The following is a 6,768-nucleotide window of genomic DNA, read 5'->3' on the forward strand; positions in this document are numbered from 1 at the left end:
TTGGCTCCTTTTCAAGGACTACTTGATAATCAAGTGGATGTGAGAGAATAGCCATAACATTCAGCACTCTTAGCTATTTTAATTAGAGTGTTTGCATAGAAGATTTGTAAAGTCTCTTTTAACTGCAAAAATCTGAATCTGTAGTTCTCCAAGGCAGAGTTCAAGAAGGACACTTAATGGTGCTGAAGTCAGTAGAGACTGAGGTTTCATACCTGGCTCTGCTGTTAATTTGCTGGGTCACCTAAAAAAAAATTCTTGAACAACTTTTAAAAGCAAACATTTTTTTTGCCATACCTTTTAAGAGAGCAAGAATAATAAATAATCAATCCCTTTTACTCATTGAAAATATACCCTAAAGAGCAGCTAGTGGATGGGGGGGGGGAGGCCTGGAGTCAGGAGGATCTGAGTTCAAATTTCATCTCTGACACTTACCAGTTGTGTGTGCCTGAGCAAGTCACTTAACCCTGATTACTTTCCCCCAAAAAAAATGTTTATATAGGTATGTATATCACATACCTACACAAACTCATACACACACACACTCTAAACAAGTAATTATGAGAGAAAAATAAATCTTTTATACAGATAATTATAACTGTGTTATTTATAACAGTGAAGAACTGAAAACAATCTAAATTTCTAATAGTTAGGAGATGGTTTTGAGCCATATTTGAATTAAATAAAAATACCTAGTTTTCATATATGAATGTATAATGAGAGTAGAAAATTTAAAATGAGCTCCTAGGGGTTGGGGGGGAGATGTTTATTGAACCATTTTTTGAATTTCATTGTAAATAGTTTTGAGTTGTAGAGGAGGAGTAACCATATTGGCTTACAGATTTTCCACAAAGGGAGACCTTCATATCACAGATCTAGACAAAAACAAACAAAAAACATAGTATGCTCATGGAGCCAAAATAAAATTTAAGTCCATGCCATGCATTATATCACTTCCTCCAAATTATCATTCCTACTATCTTTGGTTTTCAGAAGCTATTTCAATCTTTCTAGATGATTTGCTCTAATATGTTAGCATGCTACTAAGTCATCACAAAATAGAAGAAATCTGGAGTTGGAAAGACTCTCAAAGCCAACATATAGATTAAAAAAAAATCTTTTCTGTAATATTTTCAACAAGAAGTCTTCCAGTGAGAAGAAGCTTGCTGTCTTCTTTATCAGTACATCCTACTTTTAGACAGCTCAATTTATTAGGAAGTGTTTCTTTATATAAAGATTATATATGGTTCTCTGTAAATTCTTCCCCTTTGGTCCCCAGTTCTACCCCCTAGGACCAAATAGAGCAAGCCTAATAACATTTTCCACATGATAGTTCCTCAAATAATTGAAAATAGCCATCATATCAATCAGTCAGGTTTTCCCTAAGTCTTTTTTCCCCCCCAGGCCAAATACTCTCAGTTCTTTCTATAGATATTTATAAAGCAGGTTTTTAAATCCTCTTATCACCCTCTTATCACCTTTACTGGACATACTCTAGTTCAGCAATGCCATTATCAAAACACAGTGCTCCAAACTGAACATAATACTCTAAAAGTGGTCTGACCTCAACAAAGTATAGTAGAACTATTATTTTTCTCATTCTGAATATTATCCTTTTCCGAATACTGTCTAGAATACTATTAGTTCTTTTGGCTGTCATGTCAGAATGCTGACTCATGTTAAGCTAACAATCCACTGAGATCATGAGATCTTTTTCACCAGACCATCATCTAGCTGTGTCTCTTTCAACCTGTGCTCAAGGATTATATTTTTTAGTCAAATATAGAATTTAACTTTTTTTTTTATTATTTAAGTTTACCTTAATGAATTTGACCCTTCATGCTTGACTATTGAGATTGTTTTAAAATCTTGTTTCTGTTATCCAACATATTAATTATCTATCATTTTAAGCTTCATGTTATCTACAAACTTACAAGAATATCTCCAATATATGTTATTTAATTATCAAATCTAATGGCCTTTTCTCAATCCTCATTTCTTCTAGAATCTTTAACATTGTCAATCATCCTCTTCTCCTTGATTCTCTTTTCTCTAGGTTTTTATGACATTATTCTCTTCTGGTTCTCTTCCTACCTATCGAAACACATATTCTCAGTCTTTTACCTACATCCAGGTTACAAATGCTAACTATAGGTGTCTCCCAAGGCTCTGTCCTGGGTCTTCTTTCCTTCTCTTTCTAATTTTTTTTTCACTTGGTGATCTCATCATTCCTATAGATTCCCATCTACATTTCTATGCAGATGATTCTTGGGATCCATTTATCCAGTCCTAATTTCTCTTTGAACCTCTAGCCTTATCTACAACTTCCTTATTGGGCATCACATATTGGATGAACTATAGACATCTTAAATTCAACATGTCTAAAACTGGACCCATTATTTCCCCTACCCTCTCTTCTTCCTAACTTCCCTATTACTGTCAAGTATATCCCAACTTCCTAATCTCAGAAACCTAAGTGTCATCTTTAATGCCCCAGTTTCTTTCATCCCACATCCATATCCAATCTATTGCCAAGTCTTGTTAATTCTATCTTCATAACATCTCTTGTGTGTGTTCCCTTCTTTCTTCTGACACAACTACACCCTGATGGAAGATCTCATTTTTTCCTGTTTAAACTAATACAGTAGCTTACTAACTGCTTTCCCAGTCTCAACTCTCATCAATTCAGTCAGTTCTCCACTCAGCTACAAGTGCTCTTCCAAAACACTATTCCAACCATGTCATCTCCCTATTCAATAAATTCCAGTGACTCCCGATTACTTCCAGGATCTTTTTTTAAAAAATATTTCTATTTATTTAAAACAAGTGCAAAATAAGAAAAAAAATCAAAATAGAAAAAGACATATAGAAAAAAGAAAAAAAAAAACACATCATCATGTGCCCAACAGAACATTTAGGAAGATTCAAAATATGTAACAATAAATTTTCGTCTCAAGAAAGCATATATAATAAAGACATCTTGTCTTTGTTTCCTGGTAGATTATTCTTTTGTTCTCTCCCTTACACTTTTTACTTTATTCTTTTTTCCCTTTCTTCCCAATCACCTCCGTCAAGCAGGCTACATTCAAACAAGGATATATTTATATACACACACATGCATATACACATACTATACCTACATATATGCATGCACATATGTACATACATACACATACATACATATATAAAAACAATATTGACATAGCTGACACATAATATAGATTTCTCTCTGGACTGAATCTTTTTAAAATTTTAATTTTGTCATCAATGGGAGACTACCACCCCTATTTTTTTTTTCAAATAAATTGTACTCCTGATCATTGTTATGTTTGTATCTCTTATTTCCTGTCCCTACTACTAACTCTTCTACTTGACTTGCTATTACTTAATCTCCCTGCAAGTGCCCTTCACCTTATTTTCTCTCCCAATCCTTTCCCTCCCTCTTTATCCCATTCCCATTAATCTAAATATCTTATCCCATTCCAGTTAAAAACTCTTCTGTTCCTACTTTATCCTATGCCACTCTTTCCCTCCCTCTTTATCCTTTTCCCATTAATCTACACATCTTGTCCTATTGCCATAAATCTAAAAATCCCTCTGTGTCCTACCTTACCTTATTCTCTCCTTTATTTCTTTGTCGATTTTGGAGGGTACCAAATCCTTCTTGATATGCTTTGCTTTGCTTTTAAAGCCTGATTCCTTCTTAATTTTCCAGTCTTCTTAAATTTTATCCTTCTCTGAATTTTGTGATCTAATGACACGAGACTCCTTATTGCTCCTTGAACCTCTCTACCTCCTGCTTCATTAACTTCCTTCAAGTCTCAGATAGAATCTATTTTCATAAGAATCCTTTCCTTTGAGACCTCCCCCAAATTATCCTATCTATATATCTATCTATATCTCATTTGCAACTAATTATGTTGTCTCTCCCATTAGATAGTGAGCCCCTAAGGGCAGGAGGTATTTAATATTTAATTTAAATATTATTTCAAATTGTCTAAAATTTAATTTATTTGTAAGGCCCAGAACTTAGTTCAGCACCTAATAATGAGTCCTTAATAAATGTTTATTGATTGATTATGCCTTCCTTTAAGTCACTGATAAGAAATGATGAATAGGACAGGGTCAAGAACAAATCAGTAACACAATCCTTCAGAGACCTCCCTCCAAGGTATCAATCTACTAAAGACTACTTTAAAAATATAGCCAATAATCAAGTTCTGAATTCATTCAACTGGACTATAACTAGCTCATTTTCTCCAAAAAAAAGTAGCATTAGGAGTGTCAGATGTTTTACTTAAGTCTCTGATGTCTGCACCATTCTCCTAATCTACCATTCTGCCAAATAAAAATCTGGCATGACATTCTTGATAAAGCTATACTAGCTGTTAGTAATCATTGGTTCCCTAAGTGCTCACAAGCCAACGCTTTAATAATATGTTCTAAGGTTTTTCCAGGAATAGAAATAAAGTTCACTGACCTATAATTTGTATATTTTAAACCTTTTTTTTTTTTTTTTTGGAAATTGAGAAAATATTTGCTCTTTTCCAGTTCCACAGTTCTCCATTCTCCATAATCTGTCAAAGAAGATAGCAGATTACATATGACATTTCTCTTATTATTCATTTAACAAATACTTAAATATCTACTGTATCTACTGTGTAAAGATCATTGATTTAGCCTCATGAGAAATAAATATTAAATAGGACACAATACAGCTTCATGAAGATCTCACCATTTCCTTCTCCTTATTTCTCCTTTATATTTACCTTTATCTACCATTTCTCTCCTGATCTTCCTCTCTTCAAGATCATAAAAGACCTGCTCTTAGTTCCATTGTGACCCAATCCTGGTATAACTCATTTATCCAATTCAGTCTAATCCAATATTTACTTTTTAAATGCTTATCATTTTTAAGGTATCATGCCAGGTTCTGGGGATGCAAAGTGTAGTCTCTCTCCACAAGGACATCACATTCTTTTAAAAGGATAAAGCATACAAAAAGAAAAAGAGAGATAGATATACATAACAGTAGTTGGAAAATGGAATTGTTTGGCTGAAGAGGAACTATTCCCTTTCTCTGATCCTTACTCGTGTGGAACTGTTTCCCAGTTCCTTCTTTTAACTGTCTCCATGGATATGACTTTTTAAAAATCAATATTCTCACTTCCTTACTTATGGGGGAGAGGATTTTTTGAACCTGTCACAGAACAATGGAAAAAGAGTTACTAAGAGTTAACTATCCCAGAAAAGCTTAAAATAAAAACTTTTGTTTACTCTTTTCCCCCTAACATGACTACTTATCTTTGCCCAGGAAAATCCAGGATCTGGGGCAGATTTATTTTGATCTCTGTTTTGGGGAAACTTTATTATATAATTTTGATAAAAATCTCTTTGGTTCAGTTTGAGTACCTAGCTGGCACTCCAGCAATTTAAAAAAGAGAATTTCCTTCTCCTCCCCTCCCCTTGTCCCAGTAGTTAACCATAAATTCCTGCTTAACTGTTTTTTCTTTTTTCTCCAAGGTCACATGCACATAATGAATGGTATCTTAGAAAAAGCATCTCTGAAGATGCATGAAAAAATACAGAAAGCGAAAATATTCTTTTTTGTTTGTTTAATTTTTGTTGGTTATACATGTATATTCACTTTTTATGAGTCATATTGGAAGAGAAAAATCAGAACAAGAAGGAAAACCATGAGAAAGAAAAAAACAGAAGGAAGGAAAAGGTGAAAATAGTAGGCTTCTATCTGCGTTCAGTCTCCATAGTTCTCTCTCTGGATTAGATAGCATTTTCCATACCAAGTTATTAGAATTGCCTTGGATCAGCAGGAGGAATAGAGAGAGGCTTGGAGAGACTTACAGGAACTGATGCTGAGTGAAATGAATAGAACCAGAAGATCGCTGTACACTTCAATGCTGTATGAAGAGGTATTCTGATGAAAGTGGAAATCTTCAACATAAAGAAGATCCAACTCACTTGCAGTTGATCAATGATGGACAGAAATAACTACACGCAGAGAAGGAACACTGGGAAGTAAATGTAAATTGTTAGCACTACTGTCTATGTACCCAGGTTACTTATACCTTTGGAAGCTAATACTTAATGTGCACCAAGAAAATGGTATTTACACACATATATTGTATCTAGGTTATATTGTAACACATGTAAAATGTATGGGATTGCCTGTCATTGGGGGGAGGGAGTGGAGGGAGGGAGGGGATAATTTGGAAAAATGAATACAAGGGATAATATTGTATAAAAAAAATTCATTCAAAAAAAAAAAAAAGAATTGCCTTGGATCACTATATTGCTGAAAAAAGCTAAATTTATCAAGGCTGATCATCACACAATCTTTCTGTTGCTGTATACAGTGTTTTCCTCCATTTGCTTGCTTCATTCAGCATAAGTTCACACAAGTCCTTCTAAGCTTTTCTGAAATCAGCCTGATGAACATACAGAGACAAGCAAGGGACTAGGAGAGAAAATTCACCTCTTGTTTAAGAGAATGAGGAGTGCAGAAGGGAAACAATGGATTGGAATAAATCAACAGCTCTGTTATCAATAGTGTGATAAATATGACTCCTTTTTATCAGTTCTGTCTAGCGTCTTTTGGTACTAATTAAAAGATGATTATTTCAGTGGCTCAGCATCCTCTCATGCTGTGGTGTTTCTGGTCATGGCTTAGACATATAGAGGGAAGGCAGCAGCTAACAATAGTAAGGGATGGAAAGGAAGGTTTATTATAGGTGTGGGAGAGAGATTATGCAA

General features: G+C 34.2%; 1 protein-coding gene across 1 annotated transcript in view; it reads right to left on the bottom strand.

Moving 5' to 3' along the window:
* The window catches only part of ENTPD8 (ectonucleoside triphosphate diphosphohydrolase 8), a 58,392-nt gene extending 54,582 nt beyond the window's left edge, over positions 1 to 3,810 (bottom strand). Inside the window, exon 1 of the mRNA XM_074289068.1 lies at positions 3,611 to 3,810. The gene's annotated coding sequence lies outside the window, so the exon portion shown is untranslated. The remainder of the gene's footprint in view (positions 1 to 3,610) is intronic.
* Between the last annotated feature and the right edge of the window lie 2,958 nt (positions 3,811 to 6,768).

Source organism: Sminthopsis crassicaudata, chromosome 2 (genome assembly GCF_048593235.1).
Source record: "Sminthopsis crassicaudata isolate SCR6 chromosome 2, ASM4859323v1, whole genome shotgun sequence".
In the NCBI taxonomy this organism is placed as follows: Eukaryota; Metazoa; Chordata; class Mammalia; order Dasyuromorphia; family Dasyuridae; genus Sminthopsis; species Sminthopsis crassicaudata.